This window comes from Crocuta crocuta, unplaced genomic scaffold (genome assembly GCF_008692635.1).
Source record: "Crocuta crocuta isolate KB4526 unplaced genomic scaffold, BGI_CrCroc_1.0 scaffold6, whole genome shotgun sequence".
In the NCBI taxonomy this organism is placed as follows: domain Eukaryota; kingdom Metazoa; phylum Chordata; class Mammalia; order Carnivora; family Hyaenidae; genus Crocuta; species Crocuta crocuta.
In genome coordinates this window covers 3,574,474-3,593,720 of record NW_027531917.1, presented here as the reverse complement: position 1 = coordinate 3,593,720, position 19,247 = coordinate 3,574,474, and the positions used below count along the sequence as shown (strand labels likewise).

General features: G+C 39.6%; 1 protein-coding gene across 2 annotated transcripts in view; it reads left to right on the top strand.

The window, feature by feature from the left end:
* The first annotated feature begins 476 nt into the window (after positions 1-476).
* The window catches only part of COL8A1 (collagen type VIII alpha 1 chain), a 154,809-nt gene continuing 136,038 nt past the window's right edge, over positions 477-19,247 (top strand). Inside the window, exon 1 of one of the 2 annotated variants that reach the window (XM_077774937.1) lies at positions 477-535. The gene's annotated coding sequence lies outside the window, so the exon portion shown is untranslated. The remainder of the gene's footprint in view (positions 536-19,247) is intronic. The other variant, XM_077774935.1, reaches the window with a different exon arrangement.

Below are 19,247 nucleotides of genomic sequence, written 5' to 3'. Positions count from 1 at the left end.
AAGCACTGGCGGGAGTGAGGAGTGCGGGGCAAGGTTCTCCCGCGGGCAGGCGGGACCCACCCANAAAAAAAAAAAAAAAAAAAAAAAAAGTCATAAAAAAACAGACCTTACTTGTTTGTCTCTCTCTGTTTCCTATTCATTTTCTCCCCAACCTTTTTCCCCGCAGTGATCTACATCCCTTTCTCTATTTCCCTTCGTTCTCTCTCTCTCTCTCTCTCTCTCTTTTTTCCTTTCTGCTTCCCCCTCCCTCTCCCGTTTCCATTCCTTCCACCGCTTCGACACCCCCTCCCTCCCCGTCTTTCCTCCCTCCTGCGGGCTCCTGCTCTGCCCTCTCCGCCCCTCCCCAGAGAAGAGTGTCCAGCTCCACCCGGGGCTGCCTGCCCGCCGCTCCTTTCCTGCCCACCTACTATGAGGAGCAGCTCCTCCCACCTGCCCATAAAAGCCAAGTGCATGTTACCAGCGGCGGATCCCAGCACTTTCCCGGTCCTCTCCTGTGGGAGCCCCCAGCCTCTCTCCTAGATCTTACGTGCCCAAGGTAAGAGAACACTTCTGCAGGCATCTGACCTAATGGGGGTTGCTCCGGGGGTGGGAAATACTGTCTCCTCTGGTCAGTGTGCCTCTGTTTGATTCGACCTGATTCTTTACGGATGCCAAATCAGCTGCTCCTTTAACTAGCAACTGGTTTGAAAACAAACTTCTGTTTGAACGGTAAAGTAAAAGTTCATTTGGGGCAAGAAACAGCAGCACAAACCTCTCTTTTTAAATTACTTTTCCCCATTTGCTGACTGTTGCTGAAGTTAAAATGTATCTGTTTGGAGTGCTTTACGTTTTTCATTGTAAATATTTCATGTATCAGCGGGGGCAAGGAAAACTTTGTCCCATTGTCAAAAACGTACTTTAGAAGAACACAATTAGTTTCCTAAAAATAGCAAGTCAAAAGGTCTGCTAACAATTTTGCGATGTTTTCCAAACCCCCTAAGACAGCTTCTGTGAGTCCTTTAAAAAGTATCTTTCCAGGTTTAAGTGCTTGGAAAAAATGATGTGAACGGGTGCCCTTTGCACAGGGACAGTAATCAGGTGGCTGGTAGATAGGAAAGAACTAAACCAAATTTACAAGCTGGGGCAAAATGTGCTCTCACAAAGCTATCTTTTCAAGACTTTCTAAAATGAGAATGGTGTTGGAACCCAGAAAGTGTATAAAAGAACTTCATGAATTTCTATACATACACCTAAACATAAAGGGTTTCAATATGTTTCACAGCAAGAGAAAAAATACAGGCCAGATTATACAATTCTTCTGTGTACACCAGACGGTTGTAAAAAAAAAAAGTTCAGCTTAAAGGCTTTGGAAGTTTGAACACTGCTTACCACCTCTTTTCCCTCATCTATTAAATTAAAATCGACCTGATTAGGACCCAATTCTCAGAGCTACCCAGTAGTTAAGCTGCCATCATATTTAAAGACTGCTATAACTTCCTGTTTCTGAGGTTGGAGAATGAGTACCGTGCACCTGTGAGAGCTTCTGTGAGTAACTCCACAGCTACTTCTGTAAAACCAGACACTTGGTCCGTGAAGTTTGCCATCAGAATCTGTGGGCTGTGTGGGATGAAACTCTCTCATGTGGGCGAAAAACCCTCTTCAAATATTTCCTCTGGGGAATTAATTGCACAAGACCACTTAGAGATGGCAAACCAAAGGTTTGGTAAGGGAACCAAACCACTATTTGAGCCCTTAAGATTCTTAAAGTAAAAGAGGAAAAGGTTCATTTTTTTTTCTTTTTTGGTTTGTTTATATTGTTTCACTTAAAAATGGAAATGTTACCAGAGCTGTAAATAATTCTTCACTATTAAAGAAAATAGAATCATCAGAAGTATAACTGAGGGTCTTTCAAAGCTTTTCTCCATATCATTTGCATATCAAAAGAAATAATAAAGATATATTAAAATTCTGTTTGGCAGAGAGGGAATTCAATGCTGTTATTCAAAAGGAAGAGTTACATATAAAGCTTTCTGTCATGTAAAATTTTGCTTCATTGGAAAAAATTATTGTAAGGAGTGTGGTTTCCTTTAAGAAAATGATATAAAATTACTATTGGCTGAGATAGTATGTGACCTGAGCACATTAAAATACCTTTCATCTCCAGCCACAGTGCAGACTGCTTGCTTCATATCTGATGTAAGTGAGTAATCAACCATGACAAGAGCACAGGTATGGGACAAGGCCAAACCAAGTATGTGGCATGTCCAAGTTAATTCTTTTTGTATGGTTGTGCCGGACTCACACCCATCATCATAAGGGTGAAAATGCACGACTTCATTCACCAGATTTCCCTTGAGGGAAGTTATCTTTTCTGGGAGAAGAAAAAAAAATGCTCCCAATGTAAAAGAGCTCCTGTTATTCCTAAATTTGGGGATGAAAAGTGTTCTCCCAGAGTTTGCTTCTGCTTTTCCTGGCAGCTAATCCAGTCTGCCAGCTACAAACCATTTAACAGTGACTGCCTTCCCCATGTGCCATCAAGTTCAACACCCTAAATAACTGGGTGACATCATGTAGATCACTCATGACCTAACTTTCCCAGGACCCTTTACTGGACCCCTAAAGTGATTCTTTCCCTACAGGTACACATCAGACAAGATGACACTTCTTAAGTCTTTAGAAAAATCAGTGTTGGGTTTCAGATAGCTACCCCAATGTGTACAGAACGTGGAGACTTCACATGAGTCTTTTCTCTATGCTGTTATATAGCTGCTCCTAAATTGGGTTCGTGACCATATCTATCTGACACCAACCAAGCTGGCTTGACCATCTCCTTTAATGTTTCTCAAAAAAGAAAAAAATGAGCAGCTTCCTATTTCACTAGAGACACAGAGGTGTTCTGCTGATTTCAAGGGCCTGCTATACCTAGAGAGACACACATTTGAAATTTTTTCCTAGTCTCACAATTACAAAAAAATATTCTTTCAATGACTGGAAAGCATATCCCACTTTATTTCCATTGGTGCCCACGAAAATCAAAGAGAGAAGAGAATGGGGATGAGAGCCAAGAGGGAAGCCAGGAGGAATGTCTCGTAGGAAGTGCCCTAGGAGAAGAGAAAGAGCAGAATCTGTTACACATGCAACTCCTTTCTGCCTTTATTTAAATGAAATATGAAGAGATACAGAAGAGCAAATAGTCGGGGCACCTGGGTGGCTCAGTCGGTTAAGCGTCCAACTTCAGCTCAGGTCATGATCTCACGGTTTGTGGGTTCGAGCCCCGTGTCGGGTTCTGTGCTGACCCCTACCTCAGAGCCTGGAGCCTGTCTTCAGATTCTGTGTCTCCCTCTCTCTCTGACCCTCCCCTGTTCACGCTGTCTCTCTCTCTCTCTCAGAAATAAATAAAACATTAAAAAGATTTTTTAAAAAACGAAGAGCAAATAGTCATATCTGCACTTGGTTTTTGTCTTAAATAAATAAGAATATTTCCTCTAATACGCTAAGATCCATCTCTACTGTGCCTTGATCTAACGGTGGAGAATAGCCCAGTTCTAAAGACCAGAATGATTTCAGGTCTACCTCACATTAAAACCCCTAGGACTTTGCCAGTTACAGTTTTGAAAACTATATTATAAGTATAAAAACCCTCAGAACATTAATGGGTGGTTCACATCAACAAACCCACCCCTATGGGTGGCCCAATGTGGGTAATAATTTGCAAGTGAGAAGTTAGAAGCAGCAATTTACTCCTTCTTATCTATGGTCACCCACTTTGGTATGGCAACTTGCATAGTGACTGAGATACAGACTTAACTTCCCAACCTCTGGTCCTCCCAAGAATCCTCTGAAAACCAAGCCTTTTTTCATGCCTTGACTTCCTTCTCTTCTACCAAGTCTTCATAAACCTGCATATGCAGAATTTAAAGAAGGTACAGATCTTGAGACTAGAATCCAGTCTTCTGAAAGGTGCATTGTTCTAATTATCAGTGAAAAGAAAAACAAAAGGAGAGGAAAGGAGGAGGTTAAGGGGAGAATGAATGCTCTTTGGAATTTAGAGAATGTTTTACTTTAGCGTTTTGTGAAATGGACCTCTTACTACCAAAAGCATGTAGAACTTTAAAAATAATGATAATAAAAATAAAAGATCAGCTCACAAGTGATTACAAAATGCTAAGGATATAATGGAAAAGATCTTCCAATGACCTGGCAGTCATTAACAACAGTTTACACCCCACAATACTAAATGAGAGCTATGCTAAACTTGCCCTTTCCAGAGAGGCAAGGAGGGAGGAGTGGGGGAAAAAATTAACCTCATTTCAGCACCAACGGAGAAGGCACTAATAAGGCATTCCACTATCGTTTGGCAACTGTTTGCTGTTTGAGGAAGGAGGTTCTTTAGAATCTATCCTCAAACAAATAGATTTGTGGGATGGGGGTTAAAGGCAGTCACACAGGTTGGAATGTCTATAATCTGGGGGCCCTGTGTACACAAATCCACAAAGCCACTGAAATTGCATGGAATCAAACTGAAGTGACTGAAACAAAAATGTTTCCCAAAACTGATTATAGAGTAATCAGCTAAAATAATAATGAATTCTAACTGCTCAGTGTAGCAGAATGGCAAAAGCAACACACAGCACCTATAGCTGATTATATAAAATATTAAAAGACACCTGATGGTTCACCTTCAATCTCCCCTATTAATTTTGTGTTCACTTCCATATCTTCCTAGAAAATGAANTCTCCATGCTACCCTCTTTTTCTTTCAGTGGAAGAAATCTCTTTTCAGTTATTACAGATCAAGTTTCTAGAGTACCACTCATACTTGTGGCTTTTCTCATTACCCAAAGTCTCATACTTCTCTTAAACAGGCTGTAAATTTTCACTCCAACAAATAAAAAGGCTTTACGTTTTTGTCAATCTTAATTCGTCTATCTAGAAGAAAGCTAATTTAAAATTGCTACTTGCCTCCAACAGATCCTCTGAAGTGAAGTTTCTAAATACTTTATCTAGTCTTTATTCCAATTTCTTGGGTATTAAACTTATTTAGAGAAACACAGAATATGAATGCTAGAAGGATCTTTGGAGCTAATTTTAACTAAAACTACTTTTACAGAAAAAGTCAGAGAGGTTGATGTCATGCCCAAGGTCACCCAGACATGTGTAGCAGAACCAGGGCTACAGTTCATGTAGCCAAACTCTTCAAACAGTGCTCTATCTTGGATAACTATAGTGTGTCTTCTTCATGCAGTATGTATCCAAGATTTCTTTTTTTTTTTAATTTTTTAAATTTATTTCTAGGAGAGAGAGAGAGAGACAGAGTGAGCAGGGGAGGGTCAGAGAAAGAGGGAGACACAGACTCTGAAATAGGCTCCAGGCTCTGAGCTGGCAGCCAGCACAGAGCCGGACACGGGGCTTGCCTAAGCGAAAGTCGGACGCTTAACCGACTAAGCCACCCAGGCGCCCCGTATCTAAGATTTCTTAAAATCTGGTTCCAACATTTCTATGACAGAACAATTGTTTTCTTTTATGATGGTTTATAGCATAACCTTCTTCTCCCACCCAATAGACAATGTATTGCCAATATAACCACCTTACACCTTCCCAGGTTTTTAATGACACAAAAAGGCAAAATATCCATAAAGAACAATCAGAAGAGACATTGAGGGACATAGGGATTGAGGGGTGTAGGTGTGAAATGTGTCTTGTCAGAGGAGAGGGGTTAAGGCGCCAAGAGTGTAGAGACAGAATAGTGTGGCTAAGAGGGCTCATTCCCTCAGACAGAAGAGAGAGAAACTCCATAGAGTTGAGGTACTAGAGAAGAGATTTTTAGTGTGTCTGATTGAAGAGCCTCTCAAACGTTTGGGAGATAAAATCCTATTTGGGTCAGGCTCCTTTCAGTATAATGCCATTTGAGGACTGACTCACATGGGTAAAAGCTTTACAAGTATTACAACTTATTAAAATCCTTCTTAACCCTTGACTGAACTTCCACTGGAAAAAGAGCCTCATTTGACCTCTGACTTGACTGATGCAGCATACTAACTCCATGGAACTCACGTCATCGCAATGTTCTCTGGTAAGATAACAATACAATTTTTGGTGATGCATAAAGTTAATCCAATATAGAAAATGATGAAGGTAGAAAAGAATATTCTTGTATCATTTCTGGAAACAATTTGCCCTGAATAAGTGGACAGATGTTACCCCAGATGCTTCCTCACTTTCCTCTAAAGCCTGACAATTGTTTGCATATCTTTGAAATAGTACTTTTGTTTCTGAAATTGATTTATTGTACGTTAAAATTTACATAGTCTATGACTAAGCATCATCGTGAAAACATTCTTTTAAGTAAATCTCTTGAAGACTACATCTCTTAAGCTTTCTATTGATGTGTTTACATCACGGGATATTTAGGCATTGGCATCATTTGATGTACTGAGATTAAAGACAATCACTTCAAGTGCTACTTTTCCAACTCAAACTGAATAGGCCTGGGTGTGGGTGTCAGCTGTTGGCTTCTCTGGGAAGTAAAATGTCCAGCCTGTTGGGGCACTTCTCCAGTCCTCTCTGTTAGCTAGATAAAACAGCTGTTTTTATGAAAGTCTGGGCCAATGACCTTCATAATTCAGGTTTCATGTACTAGGGCAACTATGGCTGTCTTATGCAGAAATTATGCTACCCAACAGCCGAGTGGGTAAGTCAAAACTGCTTTCAGATCAATACAAGGATACTGAATCCTAAGAACTGGGTGAAGAGCATTGTCCTGGGGCAGCAGGAAGATGTCTTGGCAGCAATTAACCCATTTTGCATGTTCCTCCAACTGTCATGCCATGTGAACTTTAAAGATAAACCTAAACTTGGTTCATAAATTCAAAGTGATGGCTGTACATCATTTTATTTCTTTAAAGATCTTTCCTTAGCGATTAACTAGTCTTCAAGTCCAGAGGTCATGGTGTTCATCAGTGCTATAAATCCAGACAAGTGGCCTCTTGTTAAAAGGCAGATGAAAGATAAGGCCAAGACCTGCCTGAAGGGAAATGCTAGGAAGAGCTAAGACTTTGTGGCTTAGGTGGCCAAAAGTGAGGCTGGAAGAATAAGAGATAAAAAGAGATCTTTAACAAAAATATGCTATTAGACCCATACTTCTAATTTAATGACATGTCTAGTTCCCCTTCTAGCTCCCAGTTTATTCCAATCCCCTCCCATTCAAAAGAGTGGGGAGGGAAGTCATTTAACCAGTAGAGGGAGCCACGGGGCTGAGTGTCTCAAAATAAAAACTGACTTGTTCCTAGACCGGGGTCTTTAGATTTGAATTTTTCTGATAAAAGACAGAGCCAGGTGTCCTTTGTTACCAGTGGCTAAAATGTACAATAGGAGTATATCATGTTGTTGGTTTTCTTTAAAAAAAAAAAAAACAAAACAAAACAATTTAAGCCTCTAGGAATAAATCACCTGCGTTTCAACAATGCCAGAAATGTCCAGGCTTGTAGAGGTTTATTTGAAAGAAAACCAAAGCAGTCTTAGAAAATGTTCTTTCCAAAGCCACCACAGCCAAGACTAAATGCTCCAGACTAAATGCTCAACTCAGTGAGAAAGAAACCCTGGCAGCTGGGGGAGTCAGGGAGAGAAGAGCAAAGAGGCTCAAGTGCTGAAAAGATTTCATGAGTTTTAAAGGGGAAGTCCTGGTGTCCTGCCATGACTAGACCCTCCTGTCAATAAGAGCGGGAAAGGAGCCTGGAGAAAGAAGGAGACAGAAATGGGCCCAACAGATTTCTCCAAGATGGCCCAGAACCTGCCCTCCTGGATCCGGGTCTCTCCAGGGAGCAGCCAGGGCCTTGCCTAGACTGAAGTGAATACCTTTCCATTGAACATTTCCATTGCACAGCTGTGTTGGGGATGGCTTGTTAAGACTTGAGACACTTGCATAATTCAGAACCCTTTGGGGGATAGAGATCAATTAGGACCATAAAAGAAAAATCCCTGGCACACCAGAGAAGGGCTGCTTGCTTTTTAAAACTTATGACATCCACAGGAATAAAGAGCAGTCCTCTTTCTATTTCTGATGCCAATGGAGATAAACCTATAAACTTAGTGTGCACGTAGTCTAAGAAGCCCCCATTTGAGAAAATCCTGCATTTTAATCTCAAAACACCTTGACTTTCTAGGATCTTTGGAAAGTCATTAATTATCTCTGTACCTTAATTTATTTATCTTAAATAGAAGAGAAATTCTCAAATAACCACTATCTTTATTTAGAGACACTTGAGGTCTTGCCAATTATTTTGCAGAATGATACTATTAAGCATACATTGTTACTGTTACTCATATAGTGAATGGATTATACTCAGAACACCTGGTAATGGCTCCTGGTATTTATGCAAAATCAGATCAAAATGGAATAAAATTCCAAATAAGCACATGTATCAAGGACATTCCAAGATGTAGCAAGGACAATTCCTCGTGTGTCAAAAATCCAGACAAGGTCAAAAATAAGTAGAAAAGGGAGAAAAAAACAATTAACTGATGGCTTAAGAATCTCAAAAGGCCTATATGTTCACTTGTCCATATTGTGACATCAATTAAAAGCTAATTACCCACAGACGAAAGAATTTTTGTGGTTTCAAAATTCTATTTTAACTAAGGAAAGATGATATTTTCAATAATTATATTATATAAAACCTGAATGTTACTTCTTCAAAATTTTCCAAAGTGTGTTTCAGAAACAGGTACTAACCTGAGATGATATTATGTCACAGAATGAGCTTCTATGGTCAGTTACATTTTAGAAACAGTGAAACAATATGATCAGTTTTGTTCACTGCAAGGCTTCACAGAGACCTTAATATGCTAATTATGTTTTCATTTTTCAAAACTGTTACAGTCAATAGTGTGCCCTAAACTTATTTTCTGACAAGCCTTCCCACCCTAAGAGCATCTCTTGGGACCAGGATTCTATGGAACAACTTGGGAACAGTTTAGGAATCACTGTCCTACTTCCTTGTTTCAATGTCTACTGGGACATGGTAAATTCAGTGTTGCTAGTCATTATGTAATATACATTGAGTACAGATTATGTGCTATGTCAAACCATAAAGTAAGAAACAATCCCAGTGTAATTTCCAAACCCAGGTGGAAAAGGAACAAAAGGAGAAGATGAACATGTCTTCATTCAATGGCTCAGTTCTTCATAATGAAAGTAATAGCAGAAATGCCAGAATAATTTAAGTATTTTGAAAATCTAGGAAGATAGATAGATGATAGGAAGGAAGGCAGGAAGGAAAGGAGGGAGGGAGGGAGGAAGACTGATCAGATTGAAAAGATCTCTTCCTTCCCTCTTATTTCTCATTGTCTACATATTGTGTTATAAATAAAGAAATGATCATTAGTAAGCAGTAAGTTTGGTAAACAAGGAGCCTACATAATTTCATGAATAAGCTCAATAATCTCTAATCTGATCATTGTTTCACCTTAACCACTATTAAAAACCAAGATCATTAGCCAAATTTCTTCCTTGAGCATTTACTTTCTCACCATAAATAGGGAGCTAACTTCTGTTATAGGATCACACTTACTAATATTCTAGTATATGTTGGTATATTAGGGAATCCCTTGGTTTACTGATGACACTCAGACCCCTGACCCCTATCAAATTCCCTGTTTCTCTTAGGGCCCAACTCTACAAATTCTCTTTCCCCTTCAAAAAGATAATACCTGGAATCCAGTATCCTAAAAGTGTCAGAAAGGAGCATCCTCTCCTTTAATAAAATAAGTAGTTCACAGTCACCCAAAGGAGCAACTCAAGCTTGCCATTTGTAGTTACAATACTAGATACTATTTATTAAGCATCTAATAGAATCAGACATTGTACTAGTATTGTTATCTCTATTCCTTAAATCAACCCTACAATAGCGGTATTATCATTCTCAATTTAAAGATGAGAGAGACAGAGCCTCTGCTTGGTCAAACAACTTGCCCAGGGTCACACAGTAGGAAGGAGCAGAGCTAGTATTCCCATCGAGGTCACATGCCAAAGTTCAGTCTTCCTGCTCCTCCACACTGCCTTTCATGGTGTCTTCTAGTGTTAGTAAAAGGGAGAGAAAACATCAATTCCCTGTGACAATGCCTCTGACTCATAAAGAAAGTGAGAGAATTCCAGTGGCTCTGTTCCTAGACACTGCCGACTGGCTCTGTTTCTTGTTTAATACTGTGATTTTAATTTCTTTTTCTTTTCTGTATTTTTTCCTAAAAGCATTCTGTCATTTTGGAGCCAAAAAAGTAAGGGCTGTGTAACTAGAAAACCCAAAAAAAAAAAAAAAAAACCCAAACTACCAAAAAACTATCATTTCTCCCTAGAGTGGTTTTTAAGGGCTAAGGTTTCTCCATAAATTCTCCCCAAGTGATCCCAAGTTGCTTGGCATCAGTCTGGGAGAGAAAGTGACAACCTAGCATGTCATTCCTAAGGCAGTAGAAATTCCCATGATTATATGAGAAACAGACAGAACAAAGGCATTACGGCGGGTTAAACAAACTTGAATCTGACTCATCAGATCATTCTCTTTGGCGTTACTGTTATTATCATCTATAGCCAGCTGACGAGAGTCAAGACAACGTAAATGATTCCCTCAGCCATGTGAGTCACCTAGAAAAATGTCTATATTGTCTACACCTCCTCCGTAACCTGCCGTGAGGGTATATATAGTAATGAGTATACCTCAAGCCCTTCCTTTGTGTTACGCCAAAGACAAAAGAAGAAACGGGCTAGTTCTTTCCATATGATCACATTCTGCATACTGTTTTGCTTTTATACTTGATCTTTCCTCTCTGCATGTAGTATTCCCCACTAAATCTATGGGATTAATTTGTAGTCTTTCTCCAAGATTCAGTTCAGGTATCTTCTGCTTAGAGAAGATTGCCTGCCACTGGCCTGCCCCAGGCTGCACTGCACACCTCCACCATGCTCCCTTGTACTCTGTGCACAGTCCCGTCATGGCCATGTCCACTCCATAGTAGCACTGGCTTGTTTTCTGTGCAGGACTGTGAGCTCCTTGAAGAAGGATTCAGGTCTTGTTATCTCTGCACCCTTGCTACTTAACACATAATAGGAACCCAATAAATATGAACAAGAGGAAACAAAAAAAGGGATGGGGGAATAAAATACAGTCATGGTGAATGAGAAGCCCCTCAATATGCTTTTCTCTGTCCTTATAGATTGTTTCAAGAAAACACAGTTTTACCTGCGTTCATTCACACCGGTGCACACACATATAGTGTTACTAGTGTTACACATATGCGTACAGTGTTACACCACTGGAGCTAACCATGGGGCACAAGATGAACTCCCATTTGTATGCTAATATTAAATATTGGCCTTCCACATATGAAATTATGTAAGGAAAAATTACTTGTTGGGTGGTAGCACTGTCTCAAGATTGTCAGTACTCTGCTCAAAAATTTGAGTGACATTGAAACGTGGAACAAACACCTTAATTTGCCAGTCAGTTATCTCAATCTTTCTAAACTTAATCCATGCTTGCTTCCATCTTCATCTCGCTCCAGTCTACAGCAGGAATTTGACCTAAGCCACAACAGCTACTATTCACCCAAACATTCTCTTCCTTTTCTCTACTGACTGTTTCCCACTGTTCTTCACACTTGCCAAAGTAACCATAAATTCAAGGTCTTTTTAAAGTCTTCCCAAATATTGCAGCCTGCATCGATCCTTCTCTATTCTCAAATGACAAGCACTTACTATAAATGTCACTTAACATGTTGTCTGTACACCGTATTGAAGACATCAAAGCCGTCTGCTAGAATTTTCTGTAGTGATGAAAATGTGCTGTATCTGAGCCACCCAACATGACAGCCACCAACCACATAATGGCAACTGAGCACTTGAGGTGTGGCTAGTGCAACTGAGGTGCTGAATTTTATTTTATTTTATTTTTTAAAATATTTTTATTTATTTCTAGGAGAGAGAGAGAGACAGCGTGAGCAGGGGAGGGTCAGAGAGAGAGGGAGACACAGATTCCGAAACAGGCTCCAGGCTCTGAGCCGGCAGTCAGCACAGAGCCCGACGCGGGGCTCGAACCCACGAACCGTGAGATCATGACCTGAGCGAAAGTCGGACGCTTAACCGACTAAGCCACCCAGGCGCCCCTGAGGTGCTGAATTTTAAAATTTTATTTTATTGTAATCTCTTTATTTTTTAATTTTATTTATTTATTTTGAGAGAGAGGGAGTGTGTGTGTGCGTACACACTCAAGCGGGATGGGGCAGAGAGGGAGAGAGAAAATCCCAAGCAGGCTCTGTGCTGTCAGAACAGAGCCTACAGCAGGGCTCAATCTCATAAACTCTGGGATCATGACCTGAGCTGAAATCAAGAGTCACACACTTAACTGATTGAGCCTTCTAGTTGCCCCTTATTATAATCTCTTTAAATTTAAAATCAAATAGCCACATGTGGATAGTGCCTACTCTATAGGACAACATAGAATATTTAAATCTTAATGTGCTATGTCTTATACCCTTTGATGAGCTACTGAAAAAAATGAATGAGAGGTTTTCATGTATCCCAAGAGAATGCCATGCCCACAGCAGTGCACTTTAAATTTTGTTTTTGGTGCATTGCTTGACTAACACGCTTGCCTCTAATTGTTCTATCATCTTCAAGAAATCCTCTTCCTTTCATATATAGTTTTAAGAAAACACTACAGATGGTATTTCCTTTTTTTTTTTTTTAGTGGCTTAAACTTGTACAGAATGGCACTGTACTGCTATCTGGATCCTTTATCACTATACAAACAAAATGAGATAAAGACTGATTGGAACTGAATCTCTCCAAGAGAAATCTCTATTATTCATTTCCATCTCTTCTCTTTTCCCTTTTGCCAGAAAAAAACATGTTTTAAATACCTACACATAGAAATGCTTCAATTTTCAATATGACTATTCTACAGAGAAAGACTGTCCCAGCCTATCTGAAACAAGTTCAGTAATAGATTTTTGTTTTTATCTCCCCCTGAAACCCCATGACTTTCTGAAGGAAGGTAGTTCTTTATCATAGATTTTCCCAGAGCATTTTTGTCTCTATTTCTAGTGAACACCCTGGGGTTCTTTGAAGAAGGCCAAACCCTCTACCAGAAGGTCAAGGGAGGTCACATGTCTTTGGAATTTAACAGTGATGTGCCCCTGGCACTTGCTGGCTTACCAGCGGCCCTTCAGGAATCATTATGCCAACAGGCCAACCATGCAATAAAATTCTGTGGCTGGCAAAGCCAAGAGCAAAGTAATCAAACAGTCTGGCTGCAGACTAGATTCTAACTTATTAATAAGGCTTCAGAAAATAAACCAGATTGAGTCTTTAACAGCAACAGTTTACAGGAGATGTTTAACGATTTCGGAGGTCGGCCACACCACATGCCTTCCTTCTGACTCAGTGAAGAGCGGGACAAGGGCAGAAGACACGCTCAAGAAGCCAGAGCAATCAGCTGTATCTTTTCCATTTACAGCTAAGTTTATTTGGAGTGACTGGAAAAACTTTCAATGAAAACTTTTCTTTTTAAATAATAAAATAAAAGAATTTACCCAGCTATCATGAGCCAGACAACATCGAGAAATAATTATGGGTGTGTATTTTCCCTTGCCTTGTAAAGTATTTACAAATTGTAGCATGAGCAAACTCTAAAGTAAATGGTAAAGATAACAATAACATTTAACTTGTAAATTTTTTATATTTAGCCATAAAAGAATCACCATGTTGTTTAAATCGCATTTGAATACATATAAATAAAATTCTCATCTGCAGACGTGAGCCAGTGGCTAAAGAAAGAATCCATGACTCCTTTTCAACAGAGCAAAAACATTGGAGATGCTTAATACCTTGTTTCTATAAAATAGAATTCATTATCACCACATCAGCAAAAGTGTTAGTATATTAATTTGTGAACTTTTAAAAATGAAGACATTGATAGTGACAATAATAAACTTTGTAGAGAAATTTACAGTTTATGGTGTGTTTTATATACCTGCCTTCATTTGAATTAGATAGAGGATTTATATACAGTTTACACATGAGACAGTGGAGCCTTAGAAAGATTCAGTAAATTTCACATCATTTAGATAGTGAATGTTGGAGCTAGAATATGAACGTGGATCATCCTACTCCTGAAGTCCTATTCATTCTACTAATTCAGGCTGAGCCTTAACAGTATCACATCCAGATCACACTGGCAGCATAAAGCAGAAACTGCAGCAAGGGAAAGCAGAATGATTCAAAAGAGTTCGCTAGCAAAAAGGATTCAATGACTGAGAATGTGCTTTTCAAGAAGATAGAATTCAAATAAGATATTATTCAACAGTAATAGCATTAATGTGTATTGAGGATTTACTCCGTGCCAAACAGAATGCTAAAGCTTTTTTTATATTATTGCATTTTATCCTAATCACTTTTCCTTATAGACAAGAAAGTATGTGAGAGTTAACTAAGTTCCTCAAAGTCACATGTCTATAAGTAAAACCAGTAGATCAGATTCCTGAGCACTCCTGTTTAACTGCTACATCACTGACATTTTATCCCCAGAGAATCATTCACAGCATCCTATTACGAATCTGTAGCAAACAGATTTGCAGTGGTGATAGGACAAGGGACATAGGAAATGCCATCGAAAATCAACAGGAATCGTTTTGTAGGTTACCTTCTGCACAGCTTATGATTTTAAAGGACACACAGTCCATTTCAAGCCTGACTCTATTAAAGCATATTTTTGAAACCCGCTTTTGATTAATGCCAAAATGCATGTTATTTGTGGGGGCAAAAAAACAAAAGATTTTAAATCATCTCTCAGAAGCCATTGTAGTGTCATGTATAAAAGCACTGAATTCAACATAAAAAGTAATGGGGTCAAGTCCCATGATTTCTGAGGGAATTACTGAAGCATGGCTGAATATAATTATTGACATATTTAGTAGTGTCTTTTAAGAATTAAAGAAATTTCATATTTTAAATAGATGCTATCAAAACAAATATATTTTTGTCCTCACTGGTGTAAAATTTCAGCTTTAGGAAATTTTTAGTTATTAAAATGTGGCATTCTCTAAAGATTTGAGAAAGTTGAGGCTATTCTAATATATATGAGTGTGTAAACACATACATGCACAGTTATATATAGAAATTATATGAAGGGGGTGCCTAAGTGGCTCAGTCGGTTAAGTGTCCGACTTCGGCTCAGGTCATGATCTCACAGTTTGTGGGTTCAAGCCCCACATCGGGCTCTGTGCTGACAGCCAGCTCAGAGCCTGGAGCCTGCTTTATGTTTTGTGCCTCTCTCTCTCTGACCCTCCCCTGCTCGCTCTCTCTCTCTCTCTCTCTCTCTCAGAAATAATAAAAACATTTTAAAAATGTTTAAAAAATNAAATTATATGAAGGGGGTGCCTAAGTGGCTCAGTCGGTTAAGTGTCCGACTTCGGCTCAGGTCATGATCTCACAGTTTGTGGGTTCAAGCCCCACATCGGGCTCTGTGCTGACAGCCAGCTCAGAGCCTGGAGCCTACTTTATGTTTTGTGCCTCTCTCTCTCTGACCCTCCCCTGCTCGCTCTCTCTCTCTCTCTCTCTCTCTCAGAAATAATAAAAACATTTTAAAAATGTTTAAAAAATTATATGAAATAGAATTTATGTTAAGCTAGAAAACCTCGTGTCCCTAACATGCAGTATAATGGATTATTAACTTTTTGGTTGTCAGCTTCCAATAAAAGCATGATCAAAGTAGTTACCTGGAATCCAAAACCTTGAGTTCATGCTTTCTTTTCATCTAATGCAGCTGAGACCAGGGAAATTACCTCACTGCTCAGTGACTCAATTTATCTATTTGTATAATGAGAAAAACAAAGGGTCTGGTGGACTTTGTTCCTGTTTCAAAATTTGAAAATGCTTAATATAAGTCCCAATAATAGTCTGATTTAGGATTATTATTTTTTAAGCAAACACCCCTCAAGGAAAAGATGCAAACTAGTCTTTCCCTGCTTTTCTTTCCTTACGATATTTCCTTTCCAAAGATCACCACAAAGAAACAAAGAGCCAAACACACTGACTCACGTCTTTTTCTAATAGTGTTGTGGTCAATTTGCTCCCGCATAAAAAAGTAGTAGTGAAGCTTTGAACTCTGGGTTTTGGAAGGCCAAGAGTGGAAAAACGTCTTTAGCAGAAAAAACAGCACATTCCAAATCTGTCCAAATCTGTCCAGTGTTAGAAAAGTCCACTTGGGCATGCAGTTCCTATTGAACTTCTTTTCTGTTATCAGAACTTTCTGACAGAAGAAAAGGCTGAACTTTGCCTTTCAATGAAATCTTGAGCTGGGTGGGTTTTTTTGTTGTTTTTGTTTTGGTTTGGTTTGGTTTTTTGTTTCTTTGGGTTTTTCGGGGTTTTTTGTTTTGTTTTGTCAGACCTTACTTATTCAAGCCTTAAGATGGTTTCTCAATTTGAACTTGCCTTTAGGAAAATGGGAAAATGATGTACCTTTGTGCCTAGAAAAGCTGGTTCCATCCTTGTTTGGGAGGAAAAGTTGTACGTGGTTCAGAAAGCTGAAGATACACTAAGAGTCTTCACTGAGAGATTTCTGATACTGAAGTTGGTTATTACATTTTATCATTGATCAGATGTCATGGTTTTTGTTTTCTTAGATGCTGCTTTCTTAAAGTCTATTGCAATCAAATATAGTCATACAACGTTATAGCGTACAAAAGTGCATTCACAATCTGAAATATACGTGTATTTAATTCTTGGTACATTTCTAAGTCGCTAGTGTCATTCTTTGGCTACTATGATTGAGCACCTAGCTTATCCTACATATCACCCAGTTGAAGAAATTATCTCAGTACTAAAATCTTATCACCTAAAGTGCTAGAAGGACATTTCAAGGATGTTCACTCTCTTCTCCCTGGGAGGAAGTTTCCATAAAACCTCTCTCACCATACTGTTACCTATCACACATCTTACCTGCAGGCCATCATGTCCTTGGCTTCTTCCCTCCTGTCACAGTGGAAGAGACATTTCTCACATAGTTTGTGGGTGCTCCTCTCCACCCCTCCTGCCTTCTGGGGACTTGACTCTGAATCATCTGCACCATTGGTCTATTGCAGCTGTAGTGTTCTTCAGCGCAGCCGAGGTTGTGACTCACCCCTGTTGAAAATCTTTCAGAGCTATTTCATGGCCCTCAAATTAGAGTTCAAACTGTATCATGGGGTTTATAAGGCCTCTCATGGTCTGGGCCTGCCAGCTTTCCAGGGGCATTCCTTGTCATACCTCCTACTGTCACCAGGCCCACTCTATAGTCACAGTTTTCTCTCTCTCTCTCTCTCTTTTTTTTTTAGAGAAAGAGCAGAAGCAGGGGAGGGTCATAGAAAGAGGGAAAGAGAGAATCTTAAGCAGCCCAGCGTGGAGCTCCATGCGGGGGACTTGACCTCACAACAGTGAGATTATGATCTGAGCAGAAACCAAGAGTGGGACACCTAACCAACTGAGCCACCCAGGCATCCCCACAGTTTTTTCTTAAAATGTTGTAGCTCTTATCCTTTAGGGTATCCACACTGTCCTGTCTTTCTCCCTGGAATACTCTGCCTTCTCATCACCTCCCAACTCCCTAATTATTCCTAGAAGCCTTCTCTGTGCCCAGGACTGGATTAGCTGACCCTGCTGTTAGCTCTCACATTGCCCCAACATCTCTCTATGGCGTTTAACGCTCTTACTGTGACTATTTCATTAACTGACTGCCTCTTCTGCTGTCCTAGAAATACCATTATGACCTGAATTGAGTCTGCCTTACTATGCAGTGTGTCCTCAGCACAGACTCTGAAACTGAGTGTATATACCCAATATTTTTTGGGCGAAAGAATAAATGAAGGATACATGAATGGTAATTAGGGAAGCACAGATAAGAGACGAAGCAGCAGGTTCAAAGATAAACCAGAGTTTTAGAAAAGGAGAGCGGTCAAAGTCTGGCCAAAGAAGTCAGAAACCAAGAAGTCTTTAGCCACCAACAGGGCAAAGTAGGAATAAAAGGTCTAAGACAGGCCCTTAGCCATAATATATTGAAAACAAAAAGTGATCATCACAATCCCCAGCCAATCTCTCTCATCCTCATTTTGGGCAGAGTTTCCCAAGAGTATGTCATGGCACAGTCCAAGGACTACCTGTATCATGATTGCACATCCCCCACCCTGCTGAACAGCCCTACTGACCCAGGATCTCATGGGGCGGGGCAGAAATGGACATTTTTAACCAACAACCCAGTTATTCAACTTACAGTTCTAGGTGTGAAGTGGGGGCAATTACAATAGCTGGCTGAGTAGGGAGAACAAGAATAGGAAGCAGATACCCTTCCCCAGTGGTGGCCAACTCAGTTTTGTGAGCCCCTAGTTGCTCTACATGTGATATATGACTCATGTAGAAGGAGAGCTTTGACCTGGTTTATCCACGATTAGCTAATGCATAGCTGTCCATGATTGGCCTTTAGACTCCCAGTGGAAGGAAGTCTTATGTCTGGGGAGAGGGGCTGCTTTCACAGTGCTTTAATCATAATTCCCATTTAACTTGTCACTCTGACCTCCCTTCTGTTTGAGGCATAGCCCAGTATAATCCATCTATGCCTTCCGTCTGGACTAATGCATATTTAATCAACATTCAATAAAATAATATTCCTTTGTTCATGACCTGCACAAAGGGCTAATAATAAATAACTATGAAAAATTCATTGTAAGCTATTACTCCTCTGAGAAAAACAAAAATGTCCTCTTTATCCCCACTGAGCCTGTGGTTTTAAAGCTCTTTCCAATTTTGTATTATTGTCAAAGAAAAATAATTAGATATGGCTGACTGAAAAAAAAAACATCTAGAAAGTTCTATCTGAGGAAAAGAGGCTCACCTCAAACCAACAGTTCCTGTTTTGATCATATGTTCCAAGCAGTCTCATTTTTTCCTTTGAGTTTTACATATAGTTTTGTCGTTTATGGGCATGCTTGTAATCTGTCATGCTCACAATGAGTCCAGAATAAACACTGATTTCTGTTACTATTCTATTATTTATAGCTTAAGATTACTCTTCACCTTTCTCTCAAGACTCTGTTCTATCACTAGCCATTTGACGTCAGTACACTGCACCTTAAGTCCACGATCAACCAGAACGTATGTGATGTGGGCAGAAGAAAACACTACATCTTGACTTTCCCAAAGTCGTTTGAATCAAATGTTTTAAGTATAATTGAAAACATATTTTTACAAG